The following is a 16,309-nucleotide window of genomic DNA, read 5'->3' as shown; positions in this document are numbered from 1 at the left end:
TAGACATCTCCTATTGTTGTGTTCTCTATGGCACAACTCGGGTCACTGGTACAGACATTGTTCTCCTTGGAAAGAGCCAAGACATTTCTATGTAGTGTCAGTAGCAAGTAAATTAAAAAATAACCGGCTTGGAAGAAAAAGCCCAAACAAGACTTTTCTTACCATAGTTGTCTTTTTCACCATAAGAATGACTCTTGTGTCACTATGTTAGTGCTTTATGCTAACACTGGCAACTTGGCATACTTCGTGGGCTTACTGCCTGTAACGTTAAATGTTCAGCTGAGATATGTTGGTTCAGCTGCTACAGAGAGAAACAGCACAGCAAGAAAGACTGATGATCACTGCAACTAGTAGTCCAACTAGTCCTAAACAGTTTACCAGTATCAGCTGCTTAGCAGAAAGCTAGTGCCACTCAGAAGAGATGCTAACATGGTAACTTGGTCAGGTTGAAAAGGGGTACAGCGGTATGTCACTCTCCACCTTGACATACCTGAACTAACCTTCCCAGGAGAGAAGACCCCCAGTATAAAGTTCGCTGATTAGTTTTTTTCTGAAGAATTCTTTTTTTGATTCTTTCGGTCAGTTTGCAATCTGGTTCAATAAAGTATTTAAATAAAATAACTACAACCATATTTATAGCCAAAAGACACAAAAGAGAAGTATTTCAGTGCTGGTATGGTGGCTAGACTTAGAGGGTCACTGAAATCAGGATAGGTGTCGAATCTCAGAAAAGGGCAGCAGTTTTGAACCAAATGTTGCGCTGCTGTTCAACTGACATTTAGCAACAAACTTTCCTAAAGGAGAACTCTCTGCTATGAGAGACTTGATTGTTTGGGAGACAACAGATCTAACCATGTGCTCATAAATGGTTGCTTTCCTTTCTGAAAAGGAGAGGGTAAAAGCAGCACACTCAATGGAGCAGGAAATGGGAGTAGGCATTTTGAGGGCCTGTGGGTGTTGCGGTTGTATGGGGTTGATTTTTGTTTGGTTTTTGTTTGTTATGAGGGTTTTACTGGTTTTTCTAGCACTTTATGGTGACAACATAGAGAATAAGGAAGCCAGGTTGCTGAAAGTGAACTTAACTGTTGAGCTGGAAATGTAATATCCTGGGTAAAGTGGTTGGTTTCTTTGATGCAGCTGGGGACAGAATCAGTCTTGCGAGGCAGTTGTTTTTTTTTTGGAAGCACAGATGAAGATAGGAATATGGCAATATATCAGTGTGTTGGGGCAGAATAACAGACTGCTTCGGCAGTGGGGTTGGACTAGATGACCCACAGAGGTCCCTTCCAACCCCGAACATTCTGTGATTCTGTGAATAATAATTGGGTTGGTCAAGTGTCTTTGGTGCCTGAGGCAAGCACCCCAAAGCATTTACAGAGCAATTAGTTAAATACCTGTAGAGTAGCATCCAGGCAGTCAAACAAAACTTCTCCTGTACAGAAAATTGCACAAGTCACAATTTTGAACAGTTGCACTACTCAAACTGGTTCTGCTGTCAGGGTGTTTACACTCTTCATCGCTTCTTACAGAGACTGTCATAGATTATTCTAGCTGGTGTGAGGCGGCTGTTGCTCCTTCAGTTCAATGCAATGCAAACTTTAGCCCGATCCGTTGTCTAGCTGGTACCATAATGATAGGTGGTTTCTCTGGTTTTGTTTGTTGATTCTGCTTCTAACTGACCTTTTGAAAGGGCTCAGTAAGTGAAATAAAATCATCTCTTCTTTCTGTGAGATAAGGTACTTTCCATGTTCTACTCTAAAGCTCGGAGAATGTGAGAACCACTTGCCTTGTCAGCTTCTGCCACAGTAATGGTGAGAGGTAGTCCTCCTTGTGTGCCCTGGAAGCAGAATCCAGGGAAACAAACAAAAGCTCCACTTTGCTGCTGCTGACTCCTACGTTGAGGGTTTCCTGCTTTTGCTTTTGTGTAAGAGAGACAGTTGTGTCTGGGGGTGTGGGGGAGATAGGGTCTAAACACATTTTTTGGTGGGAGTCATATATTTTATCAAGATAACACTTGGGTAGCCCAGGTTTGCCAGACAAATCTCATGAAAGCTGCAGGTAGGGGCCACTCTCCCACAGCCTAGGGACTCGTCAGAGATCTTCTGCATTGCTCAAAGCCTCCAACCAGAAGGCTTCTTTTTGAAAACCTGAGTGGAAACCTTTCCTTAATACCTTTTCTCTAACATGTATTTTTCTCCCTTTCAATAATCAAAAATAAAACTGTTGGAGAAAGAAACTGGTTCTCTGTAGGATCCACACTCTCAACAGCAGCTTCTTTACCACGGAGCTGTGTTGATGGCATCTTCAGTGTTGTGTTCCTCTTTGTATGTGATGGAGATGCAAATAGCCTGTCGTGACTTGGATCTTGAATCTCCTCAGAAAGCTCTCATGTTTTGACAACTGGTGGGGAGACCAATCTTGTTTTCAGGGGTCAGTGGGATGCACTGAAATGAAAAAATTAATCAATGAATGAGGGAATTTTTCTGGTTTGTGTTAGGGAGCTTAGCCATAACTGCTATGCCACAGTGTGCTCTAGCTACCATTTGCCCTGTACAGTAAAATATAAATATTTGTAATGTGCACAGTTGTTCTAAATTCAGGGTTCCTTTAGCCGGTGTACAAACAGCACCAGCCATCTGAATAACCCATTCTCAGAGCAGTCCTCATTTCTGACTGCTGTCACTGGCTTCCATGGCCATCTTGCTTTCTGGTAGACTTTCCAGTATTGGCAGTCTTTTGCCAATCTGATTTTATCATCTTTTGGTTTATACCTTGCACTCAGGTCTGTAGATTTCTTGGTGCTTGTCTAAACCAGCCTTCTCAGTGCATAGTTAGTGTAGTGGACTATGCAGAAAAGGGGTTGTCATACAAGGAATCAAATTTAAAACTTGTGGGACTTTAGAAACACTGAAGAACAATCTTCACTGATGGTGTCTGGAAGGCAAATGCAGTTCCACTTTCTGTATATTCTTTTGTTTGCAGCCCTGGTGAAGGGATAGACATCAAGACAGGAAGGCTACCAAGAATCTGAAGTGGACATGTGCAGGCAAGCAGGTGCATTAATATGTATGAGAGACAGATGATTTCTCTTGCAAATGGGAACACCTCCTCTGCAAAGAGTGATAAGCCCTAGGTTTTTTTTCTGCGACACTGCCTATAATTGCTAGAAAAAACATGGGCTTAAATGTAAAGTTCCTAGAGCACTTTTCAGTATCCACAGAGTGGATTTTCAACACTATTTTTAGCCTATTACTTGCTCAGTTAGAATGCAAATAGCTGTGTGCACTCTGAAGCTGCAGAAGTCCATAAAGACAGAAAATAGTCACATTCCAGGGGGGAAATGTTATCCTAAATTGTTTTTCCAAAAGAGCTCATTTTTCTTTTAATAATCTTGACATAATTAATAGGCAAAATGAAAAGAAACCTATTTTTTGGCACTGTATCCTAAACAGTAAGGTTGTAGCAACCTTCTGTAGTGTTACTTGCCTGAAAAGACATATACCTAAGACATTGCTTACATTTTTGTTGTGAGAAGAAGAGAGACTCCTTTTGTAAGTTCAGTGTTGCATCTTCTTATATATTTTAAGAAGCTTTCAAATATTGCGTTGAGAGTTATGGGAAGGCTGCCTTCCAGCCGTTCAATAGCATAATCTGTTCCTGACTATACATGTCTAAACAAAGCTTGCCACTGACAAAATGTGTCCTTTTGCACTCCTGATTTCACTTCTGCTACAAGTGTTCTTGCTAGGACTAAAACTATGGCTACGCAATAACCCTGATACTGGTAACAGTAAGTGCAGCAATATTACTGAAACTGAGCAGAAATTCTGTTGTGTTGGCTGCAACCATATAAGTTCTTGTGACCCTTGGGATAAGATGGCAGTCTGGCATCCTTTTATTCCATTGACCTTTCTCAGAACTTAGGCAGCACCAAAAGCCTCCTTCCTCATGTATTTCCTCTCAAATTTGTTTCCCTTTTACCTTTGTTACAGCCTTCTTATTGCAAAAAAGCTCTTAAATTTCCTAGACTAAATTAATGCTGGGGAGAACTACTGGGAGTAAGTGAAATTTAGAGGTGGCAGTAAGGGCCCATATAAAAGCTCTGCTGAGATCTTTAAAAAAAGGTGAGGCCTTAAGATACAAAGAAAGTCGCTGTATTACATCCCGTATGCTGAATTGCATCTAAATATGCAGCTGCTTCTTGATTTAAACTTCCTTCCATTAACCAGCTGCTTCAGTTCTGGCAGAACTATATTGGGTGTATTTCCTGCTGCAGATACAATGGGAAAGACTGTCTCAAGGGATCCTGGGCTTACCTCAGCACAGGTACAGGGCAAGGGCGGAGAACAGCTGCAAATCATTCAAGGTACTTCAGTTGTACTGCTGATTGTAACTAAAGCCCATCAATGTGCTCCCAGGTTGGTACTGAAACATGAATAACTTGTCCTTTTTTTTGCAGCAGATTTCCTTTGCAGCTGAAGTGCAAGCATCATGTAAGAGGAAACAAACAGATTTTTTAAGTGTTTCAGTTATAAGGCAAGAGTCAGTTTATGTACAAAATTCCAACTCAACATTTATCAACAGAGTGGATGACAAGTCAGTCTTGGGGAGGAAAAGTATTTATGCTCTAAAATGTACAGTACTTTAGGACACAGTGTCACAGACTTTAGTAGTACTATTCCATAGCCTTTAGAGTATTGCTTGGCTTTGCAATGTGCAGGTCGTTTTCATGTTTGCCAGGAGTTTAATTACAAATAATGTTGCCCTCTGTGCTTTAAGTTTCTGTGAACTCGTTCTTTAGATAACACTGCTCCACCTCTACCCCTGTGTGTCTTTTGGCCACTGCGTGTATGGAGGTAACAAAACTGCTTTGAACAAGAGTTTCAAAGTCTCTTGACTACTTTAAGAAACCACACACCTTTTGGAACCTCTGGACTACATGAAATAGGAAAGAACAAATCTTTGATAAGTTATAATAGTCAAGGTTAGTTTTGAAGCAGTGTGTATGTTTACTGCCTCTTAAGGGAGTATCTTGCTGCTTTGCATGCTACTTAGTTGTTTCTGGAGCTGAAGAAACACTGCTTAAAAGGATTAATTTGGCAGGCACTCCTGAGACTTTAGAAGGTAAACAACTGTTTCTTTTTTGTCAATATGGCAATTAAAGTCCGGGAGATTAAAGAAAAGAAAGTAAATGAAGTTTTGGCCCCTACTGTAGACTGATGGCTTAGTGATCCTTTGAATATTCAATGAGGTATTTAAATGTTTCTGGAGTAGCAAAATCCAGATCAGATGTGGAAAATTAAGTAATAGTGAACTGTAGAGTGGGAGTTATGTCATGACCAGAATTAGGCAGGTAGAATTTATTATGCTCAAGATTAATGTCTAGACTGGTTTGGCAAATGACATGTCCTTCAAATGCAAGAGATGTGCTGAAGATGTCCAGATGCCTTGAGTTTTTCTCATATGGCCTCTTGTAATACCATCTTTGCCAAAACTTTTGTCTAGTTTTGGGTGAAAGGAAATCATGAGTCTTCCTTGTGAAGTGAGCAAAATTGGTAAAAATAATGTTACCGCAAATAGAGTTGTGAATTTCGGAGACACTGAGACAGTCAGGAGTGATACTAAAAGGAAACAAAATATGGTGATCACTTAACAGCTTTTAAAGCTGATGGAACAGTTTCATTCTTAGCTGCTTTGTTCACCTCAGATGACACAAAGTAACCACAAAATAGGCTTTAGCATCCCTAGTGCTTGTTTTCCCCTAGTCGTCTCATTTGGACAGCACGCTGATTACCTATCCCTAAGGGAGTGGCTGCCATGTCTCTTCAAATATAACTCCAGAGAATTAATTGAATTGTCTTTCTTAAAGTGGGTGGGCATTTAGAGGAGGTTTAATTTGAAATTAGAAATTAAAAATCTCTGAAGTTAATTCAGAATGCTGTTTATATGACATTGTAGTTGGAGAAGCTGGCAGAGTGTTACCCATGTGTAGTGGAAGGACAGCTCTATTTTCATCATTTTCTTCCACATCTCTATCCCTGCCCCAGTGCTGTTCCCATTGTTTTCAATCCCAAATCTGTTGCTCTTGTTGGAGGATGGAGTGGGAAAGAGATGCTTCTTTGAAGAAGCAGAGCAATGAAATCCAAGTTTTGAACAAAACCCTAATATATTCCTTAGGGAGCTCTTCATGCCTGTATTTTAGCACACCGATGTTTCTAAAGTTGTAGTGTTAGCTTCAAGTCCTCTGGATCTTTTTTGTGACAAATTCAGGGAGAAATAAGTGTGTTTGCTTTTCTGGTTAAGTGAAGAATTTAATCCATTCTGCACTGTCTCCGTTTACCTGCCCTGCTCTATCAATTTGAACAAATTGAAGAGAAACTTAAAGAAAGATGGCCATACTTCACTTCCAGAACAGAAAGATGGCCAGTGTTGGAAGATTAGCTTGCACTGCAGAGCCCTTTTCCTCTGGAGGTGCTATCCACTGTCCTACCAGAGATACCTATGGAGAGCCTATTGGACATATACCAGTTCCTGGGTACAAAAAGGATGTAGTCAGGGTTGCTGAGGAAGCTGGCCGATGTCACTGCAAGGATGCTGTTTGTTATCTTGGGAAGGTCATGGGGACTGGGATTTTGCTGGAGGAAAGCAAACTTCACATCTGTTGTCAGGAAGGGCAAGAAGGAGGATCTGGGGAGCTACAGGCTGGTCACCCTCCCTTCAGGCACTGGGAAGACTATGGATAAAATCCTCTTGGAAACTGTTTCCAGGCACACGAAGAATGAGAAAGTAACTAGAAACAGCAAATGCAGGTTTACTAAAGCAAATCATGTCTGCCCTGAGTACTCCTTGCAATGAAATGAGGTGTTCTCCCATTGTACCATTGTAGCTAAATTGGGGAGAGATGGGTTGGACAAGTGGATAATGAAGTGGGTAAAATGTGGCTGTATGATCAGGCTCAAAGGGTGATGATCAGCCACATTAAGTTGTATGAGTGGTCTCCCTAAAGGATCAACACTGATGCCAATACTGTTCATCTCTGTATTTGCAATCCAGATGATGAAATACAGTTCACACATGCACGTATGGTACTAAACTAAGGCCTATGCAGGATGGCAGGGCAGCCTTTTGGAGGGGCCTGAACAAGCTGCAATGTGCTGGCAGGAGCATCCTGGAGCTCAGCAAGCACAAGCATGACTTTCTGCAAATGCCAGTCACATCCTAGGCTGTCAGTGGGAGTAGAGACAGCAGACTGTGATCTTCCCTTCCATTTGGCACTGGTGACTCCACACTTGGAGCACTGTGCCCAGTTTGAGGCTCCCCAGTACAAGAGAAAGGCTGAGGTACTGAGCCGAGCCCAATGGTGGGCCACCGTGCTGGTCAGGGCTGGAGCATGAGGCATGTGAGGAGAGGCTGTGAGAGCTGGGCTTGGTCAGCCTGGGGAAGGGAAGGCTGAAGGGAGGGAGCCCCTACTGCTGTCTGCTGGGGGGTAGGGGGGAGACACACAGCCTGGTGCACAGTGATAGCACACGGGGCAATAGCATGGGAAATTTCAATCAGATATTAGGAGAAATCCTGGCTTTAGCCGGTTTGTATGCTCATTTCCTATCCTGCCTGTTAGTTCTTTTGCTTTTGTTTCTGCTTGACAGAGCAAGCAACCGGGTTACAATTGCATCTCTCTTCGTTTGGATACTTCTACATAGTTTACATACACTGATTTATCCATGCATTTTTAGTTTTCCAATTATTAATGTTGGCTTAGACCTCTATTTTCCCATCCTGCCCCCCCCCCCCCCCGCCAAAATAAAACCACCAACAATATAGGACATTTGCTTTATGTCATTTCACTCTCTAAAAGGCTGCAGTAATTGTTCAGGGCACTCTTTGAACCTGGTCTTTTTTGAAGTTGTTTCATTTGGGCTTTTTTAAATTCCATTCTTCCCTGGGAAGAGTGTTTTGGCTTGGGATCTTAATCTGGATCTACATATGTGTTTTCTACTGGTACTGTTGTTTCTGTGAGGAGAGTGATCCTCTTCTCTGCTACCTGTTCAATTTATAGCAGAACTGTTGAACTGTTTTTTGTAATATTCCCTACAGCAGATATGATTAGAAGATACCTTGTACTAATATTCTGCCTTTTCTGTGTGTGAGGGATCTTTAGCAAGTAGTTCTGCGTTCCAAAACTGTACTCACCCTTTTGTATATCTGCCTTTATATATTAAATGTACTGAATTGCTCGTGCTTTTCAGCTGTCATTTGTAGAGTAGCCATAATTTTTTTTTTTTTTTAAATAACAGAAGTGCTTTTGAAACAACAAATTACAGCAAATCTCAAAGTCTAAGAATGAAATGGCCACCACCATCTTCCTTCTGTTATCCATAGGTTTATTTTTCTTTTTTTTTCTGGAAAGTAAAAGGTTTGAAGCCAAACATACAGCTATATTCTTACTGCTGGCTACAGAAAAATGTAGTTGTCCTGGACAAATGTTCTCGAGATTTTAGCAGCCATTGGGAAAGATGACTGAGGTTTACAGCCCTGCTTTATTAAGGTGTCACTCTACCGTCAACAAACTCAGTTATGTAAAGTGCAAAAGACAAGCAGTTAATGAAAGAGGTTGCACCAAGTACGAAGTTTCTTTATCTGACCAAAAGATACTTACAGGAATAATGTTTGGAGTGCTCTGAAAATAAATATGAATGGTTTTATAAAAAAGTTATTGTAAAGCTTGTGTGCATGAAATTGTTTTTTCTCCTCCGCTGAGGTTTCCTGGTTCACTTATTCCTGGTTCTTTTAGTTTAGTTGCTCTTCCCAGTGCATAAAGTCATGGCTTGCAATTAGTACTCACGACCCATACAAAAATACAACATTCCCCATTTCCCCAAGTGATACCTGCACTTTAGCTGTGTAAGAGCAGCTGTGTTGGTGCTCTGAAATAATAATGCAGAAGAGAAAAAGACAATGACAGTGTAGCAGAAGAAAAAGACAAGTCCACGTTTGCCTCTGGTGAAGTGTTCAGAGTGCTTTCTCCTGTCCTCCCACTGTTGATTTGCTTTATCTTAACTACCTTTTCCACTAGTGCTTTTTTGCATTCCGTATTGGGAAACTACAGCAAGGAGAGTCTTTCGCATAGTGTGTGAAGATCCAGAAACTTATTACGGTAGCAGCCCTGCAAGGCAGTGCTGGGAATCAAACTGTGAAATTGCAATTCCTGAAGGGCAGTATGCAGGGCGACAGGATACTGTAGTTTTCCAATGGACTGAGCCACCCAGTCATCACAACAGATGACGCTAAATCCCAGCAGCTGCCCTGTATTTATTCTGTAATTTATGCTCCAGGGGATATAATCACAGAATAAAATTCCTTAAGAGAAGTTTCCCTGCAAAGTTCAGCCTTGACAGAGCAACAACTGTTATTTCTATGAACAGTTAATACAGAGGTGTAGAAAAGGTGGTGGTTTTCTTCTTATGGTTTCCTTGCCCCCGCTTTCTTTCCCACAAGTCCTTAGGAGTTCTTCAGACCAATAAAGAAAGCAATTTAAATACACTGCCATTCAGGAAATTGACACTTGACATCAATACCTACAGGAAAAAATTCTGCAAATAAATACACAGAGTTGAGGGGATTCCACACCTATGTATTGCATGGAAATTCAGGCAGGGTCATATAAAATATTGCCGATGTGTGGAGATAAATTATAAGCAGAACATGTAGTGCACATATTTCAAATTAATTTATGTATTAATTTTCGAAAATGTGAAAAAAATTACAAAACATATCCACATATAGTTCAGAAAACGTGGACTTCCAGTTCATCCCACTATGGCTTAATCTTCGATCTGCACCTTAATTATGGATGGATCTGCTGATTTCAGTGGTGCTGTTATGGAAAGTAAAGCTCTGTGTGGATTTATGGTGCTGTGTGGAGAGCATTACTGTAATTCTGTCTTCAGAGGTTTTCTTTAGAGCCCTTGGAAACAGTCTCCTTTACGGATGAACTGTCCTATCTTTGCTCTATTCCTGATTTGATTTTATTTCAAAAGGGTCTAAGGAAAGCTTTTAGTTAATTGATAGTCTTATTCCTTTTTTTGTGTCCTTTTCCTAGCAACAAAATGGCCCAAATTGCAAAAATATTCCATCTCAGGATGCTTTAAACAGCATCCCAGGAAAAATGCTGAAGAATGGACACAGAATGTGAATAAAGGATATGGAGTATCCATGTTTGTGTGATTGCTTTTGAGTAGCCGTAGATTTTTCATTTATTTGATTCTGTTTGACTCTGTCATATAAGCATGTGTCAAAAAATTCTTCCTTTAATAATTTAATCGCATTACTCTAGGAAATATGAAATAAATGCTACACAGTTATTTTCTAGGACATCTGATGTTGCATTTGGAATTGTGTTCCTGAAGCAAGACAAGTGAGGAAATCTTTATTCACTAATTCCTCCCAAGTTGCAACAGGAATTGCAAACTGTTTGTCCAAGCAGGTTTTTAAATACAGATAGGAGGCAGTTGGGATTAGGGAATCAATCTAATTTGTGTGCATGTAATTGTGAATGTATGTGACAAAGTATTAACTAAGCAATTGTTATTCACTATGCATGGAACAAAATAAACATGCAAAATAGTGGAAAGGGAACTAAAGCTTCCAGATCCAGTGTACCTTCAAAAGTGAAGGAGTCAGATGGCTCCATTTCCCATTGTAAACATTTTCATAAAACTGTTTTCAGAAAAGGAAGAGGAAGCAAGGTTGGTGAGGCTATAAAAAGAAGCTGTCCTTCTCTGGGGGCCTGTTGGATGACAAAGGTGTTGTAGGATTCTAGCAATGCAATTAGGACAGTTAGAAAAATCAAAATAAAGAACGGACTTTTCATTGTAAAAGGTAAATAACTACTGGAGCTACCCATCTAGGGATGTGGCAGAGCTATGGTCATTTGTCGTATTTAAATTCAGCCATCTTATGTGGAAAGAAAGACTAAAGATTGTAATGAACTCTTCTGGTATTGCAATCTATAAGTCTAAGCTTAGTACCACTGAAACACACTGTGAAAGCGACAGGAGATGCCTAACAGGCTGTGGTCAAAGCAGAATTTTAAGTGGTGAAACTTTAATAGAGAAAAAGCCTTTAAATGGAACGCTAATTAGAGTGTGTGTGGTGAAAAGTAAAACTGCAAAGTATTTTAATTTACTTTAAATGCTACTGCTTCCATGTATTCAAATTTATCTTCGAGATAGTTTTAACACAGAAAATGCATAGTTATTGGATTCAGTACCACAGGATGTAATTGAATATACTGTAAGTTTCACTGGTAATTGTAAGCATTATTTAGGAAGTGTTGCTAGTGAATAATTTATGGGCTTTTATGCCAAAACTCTGAGTTTATAGGAATGGCAGAGATGCTAACTGGTTTGGGAAAATGCTGTTTTGTGAATAAGCCTGTAAGATGCAGGTATTTATCTGCTGTTTCTTTCCAGCTGGAAGTGAAGCAGCTTGAAAGATTAATTAGAATTGAAGAAGATAGAGGGTTCTCTGCAGGAAGTACATGGCAGGCTTCCTTTTGGATATCAGGCACTTTTGAAGTTCTTGATCAGAAGTAGATTTAAGCCTGTAAGTGCTCAGCTTTTAAGGAGTTTGTTGGCTCAAGATTTCCTGCATTTGGAGTGCTGTGGTACAAAGATACTTTACCTCAGTTATTAGCACAGTTAGACGCTGTGTTTAGCAGTGATTGCTAGAGGTCTTCGTCTTCTGGAATATGCACTGCGAGTACTGCATAGTTAGGTTGCCCATGGTGTGTCATATAATTGTGCTCTTGTAGCGCTGATGACAGTTAAGAGAGCAGAAATAGTGAGATATAATTAAAACTACAGCATGCTTTGTTATTGTAGTTTGATTCCTGTTAAACTTCTCTTTCATCACAGGAAAAGTGTCTCTCACCATGCTTGAGAAAGCTTCCAGAATTCTGATGTCTTTATATGGATACTTGGGTAAAAGGTGTGCCATGACAGAAGGAATTAAACCTTTCAATAGTGTTTTTTGTCTTGCATCAGTCTCTCCTCCCACAAACCCAAATTTGAAATGGTAAGGTCTCAGCTACCTCTGTTTCTGGCTGTGGTGAAGACCAGCTGCGTGGCAGGCATGGCCCAGGTCCTGAAGAAAGGATCGGAATGAATGTTAAGGTATGAAGCTGATCATTGTTCTCAGAAATGCAACCACTTAGTGCCTTTTCTTTCTTTTTCTTCACTGACAAAGTAACATGTCACAGGCAAAACAAACACAATTTGGGGAAGGTTATTTTATTTTGTTGCCAATTAAAAATAGATTTGGATGGTGAGAAACAAAGACATACATAAACCACGTCCCCCTCCACATGCCCCTGCTTTCCAGGCTCAACCTCATGCCTGACTTCCAGACTCCTCCACCTCCTCCCCTCAAGCAGTGCAGAGGATGGAGAACGGGGGTTATGATCGGTCCGTAAAAGCTTGTCTCTGCCCCCTGCTTGGGCTCGCCACAGCTTCTTCAGGGCACATCACCCTGTGCCAGTGCAGGGTCCTCCATGGCTGCTGCAGCGTGGGTTCCTACTCCAGCGTGCTGTCTCCAGGGGCTGCAGGAGGATCGCTGCCCAGGCACTGGAGCATCTCCTCCCTGCAGTCTTCTTTCCCCTTGGTGCTTGCAGGACTGCTCCTCACAGATTTTTTTTCCCTTGCTGCCTTTTTTTAAGTGTGCTTTCCCTGAGTGCCAGAGTGCAATACTCTTTGACCAGCTCCCTTCAGGTGTTCCACATGTGGAGGGTGCAATGTTTAACATCGAATTTGTTTATTGGAAGACAGCTGATGTTACATGGGATTTCTGATTTAGCAGAGTGATACCCTTGGCAAAACACAGCAACTGCAATACAGAGTTCAGTCACAACACCAGCGTGATTCCCATTACTGGTCCCTATAATGCGCTCACGTCGGGGCGTGGAGCACCCCAGGCACCGGGCAGGCACATGGGGGTTGAGGGCAGCCAAAGCTTCTTGCTCTCTTCGAAATACTTTTGCTAGCTAATTTTTACACTGTGTTGGGCTGAGCCGGTTGTTCACACCCACACGCACCGCCTGCTCGTCTGGCTGACTGGAGAGACGTTCACTCTGTTTCAGTGAACTTGGGGAGAAACATTTGCACCACCAGCTGACCCACTCAGCAGTTGCCAGCTGTCCATGTAGAACAAAGGCCACCCTCCGGCCCCATTTTTTAAGGTAAGAGCTTCTCTGCAGCAGCTTAGCCGTTGTAGGAGCCTGTCAGCCTGTCACTCTGAGATGCCACCATCATGGCTGCCGGGCTGGGCCATGCCCTGCGGCAGGGCGATTGGAGCTGGCTGGAACCGGCCATGTCCGGCATGGGGCAGCTCCGGCCGCTCTTCGCAGAGGCCACCTCACAGCCCCCCAACAGCGCCTGGGCACCCGCATGCTTACCCTGTGTTTCTGCAAACGCTTTCCTATCCGAAATGCCAAATCCTCCTTGCTGCTGCGCTCCCACAGAAGCCCGAGACAAATCATTGAGCGTGTGGGAAAGGTAAAATAGAACAAGCAGCGAAATGAAACCAACCGGCCCACCCCTCAGACTGCCTGCAGCGTCACACAGCCTGCCTTTGCCGGTGGCAGTGTGTGTGTCCCGTCATACTACCAGGCTGAGTTTAGGTGTTTGCTTTTTACCTTCGTTGTTATACCTAATTCAGATTCATAACTTTTGCTCCATGCAAGCCTTGAATTTGTATGAAATATTGTTTTAAAATTCTGTGATTTTTTTTTTGTTTGTTTTAAAAGGAAAGCTATACTGGGTAGAAGACACAGATGTTTTATTATTTGCATTTTAAAAGTGTGTATTGTCTCCTAAGTGCTTGTTCCCTGTATCATCCTCATGGCCAGTGATGCATCCCATGTGGATACCTACTTTCCAGGCTCGCTTCTTCACTGCCACAAAGGTTTTCGCCCCCTTACCCCACCGCTGTCCCTCTGGGAGATGCCTGGGAGAAAAGGAGAGCTCGTTCACTCTGCTTCCTGGGAATATGCAGATGCTGTACTGCAAACGTTGCTTTAACCTTATAAATGTGTATGCCATGGATTTGGGTCTTGTCTGTCTGATGACCAGCACATACGGTAAGGCTTTTCTCCGGGAAAGAGTGGGATGAATGTGCAAAGTCACCTGAGCTCTGTATTCTAGCTATAAAGAGGGACAGGAGGGCATTGGAGAGCTTCGGTCGTCAGTGCAGAATGCCTGAAGGTGAAAGTACCAGCCTTTAAATAAAATCCAGCCTAAAGCGACTGAAGAAAACACACTGGTTGCCTGACAGTCCTAAATGTGATGAAAATCGTCCACTGAAGAGGATATTACTGTAAATCTTTGTCTACCTGACAGATTTACATTTACTAGCTTCCATAAAATTCACTGTTAATGGCACAACACCTATTAAGCTGAGGTATTTCTAGGTATACTATATCATTGTATTTTACTGTAGAGTTTATATTATTCCTAGCATTTCAGTGCTTATATTATAAGGTGGTTCAGGCTGAAAATATAGTAACTTTTTCTTGCTTCTCAAGGACAAGCTTTTATTTCTGAGAAACCATTCAGAAATGACAGGCAAAATATTGGAAATAATAAGGCTGAAAAATACTGTACTCCGAAATGGATGAGATTTATTGAGACATGCATTTGGCTACTTGAAGGAAGCATTAATAAGGTGCCAGGCAGATTCTCGTGTTTTGTTAGTTACTTTACTGCTGCCTCTTCTGGTTGTTGGTTCCCCTCCCCCCCCCTTTTCACTGTCCAAATAACAATAGGAGAATTGCATTGCGAAGGTTATATATGGAGCACATGACTACTATTGACACTGAACTAGTGTTAGCAGTGAAAAGCTTGGAGGAACAGGAATCCCTGCCTCAACATGAAAACGTTGGATGAAGTAACTGAAAGCACAAGCTGCCAGCCAGCGTCCCGTGCTACAAATTGCTGAGGCTGGACACTGGAAGACCCTGAGAGAGTGTAAGATCCCTTCCCTTCCCTGAGCTTCAGGATGATTGAGGGCATCCACAGCATATCTGAAGAGCAGCTGTAGCATCAGTTACTTATCGAACTGGCAGTTAGACTGATCCAGCTTTCACCTGAATTTAGCAGAGAAAGTACCAGAAATTAAGAGGTAACCTTGCAAGGAGTAAGCTCGATGTCCTAGAGGCTGCTTCCCTGGTACTCAGGGAAGCATCAAGTTCTACTTGATCAAGCATCAGTACTACTGAAAGTGAGATCTGCCAGTCTCTTCCTTCAGAAATTTCTAAAACCTATGTGATACTGTGGGTATTTGGAAAAGCTTATTTATTTCTTTCATACAGAATCACAGAATAGAAGGGGTTGGAAGGGACCTCTGTGGGGCATCTAGTCCAACCCTCCTGCCGAAGCAGGATCACCTACAGTAGGCTGTAGAGGACCTTGTCTAGGTGGGTCTTGAATATCTCCAGAGAAGGAGACTCCACAACCTCCCTGGGCAGCCTGTTCCAGTGCTCCGTCACCCTCAGAGTGAAAAAATTCTTCCTCATGTTCAGACGGAACTTCCTATGCTTCAGTTTGTGCCCATTGCCCCTTGTCCTGTCCTTGGGCACCACTGAAAAGAGTCTGGCCCCATCTTCCTGACACCCACCCTTCAGATACTTATAAGCATTTATAAGGTCCCCTCTCAGCCTTCTCTTCTTCAGGCTGAACAAGCCCAGTTCCCTCAGCCTCTCCTCGTAGGGGAGATGTTCCAGTCCCCTCACCATCCTTGTAGCCCTCCGCTGGACTCTCTCCAGTAGCTCTTCATCTTTCTTGAACTGGGGAGCCCAGAACTGGACAGAGTACTCCAGATGAGGCCTCACCAGGGCAGTGTAGAGGGGAAGGAGAACCTCCCTTGACCTGCTGGCCACACTCTTCTTGATGCACCCCAGGATCCCATTGGCTTTCTTGGCAGCCAGAGCACACTGCTGGCTCATGGTTAACCTGTCATCCACCAGCACACCCAGGTCCCTCTCCACAGAGCTGCTCTCCAGCAGGTCCACCCCAAGCCTGTACTGGTGCATGGGGTTGTTCCTGCCCAGGTGCAGGACCCTGCATTTACCTTTGTTGAACCTCATCAGGTTCCTCTCTGTCCAGGCCACGCTGAGTGGCAGCACAGCCTTCCGGTGTATCTACCACACCTCCCAGTTTGGTGTCATCAGCAAACTTGCTGAGGGTACATTCCAACTCTTCATCCAGGTCGTTGATGAAGAAGTTAAACAAGGCTGGGCCCAGTACTGACCCCTAGG

This window comes from Opisthocomus hoazin, chromosome 1 (assembly GCF_030867145.1).
Source record: "Opisthocomus hoazin isolate bOpiHoa1 chromosome 1, bOpiHoa1.hap1, whole genome shotgun sequence".
Lineage (NCBI taxonomy): Eukaryota > Metazoa > Chordata > Aves > Opisthocomiformes > Opisthocomidae > Opisthocomus > Opisthocomus hoazin.
This window is presented reverse-complemented; position numbering follows the sequence as displayed.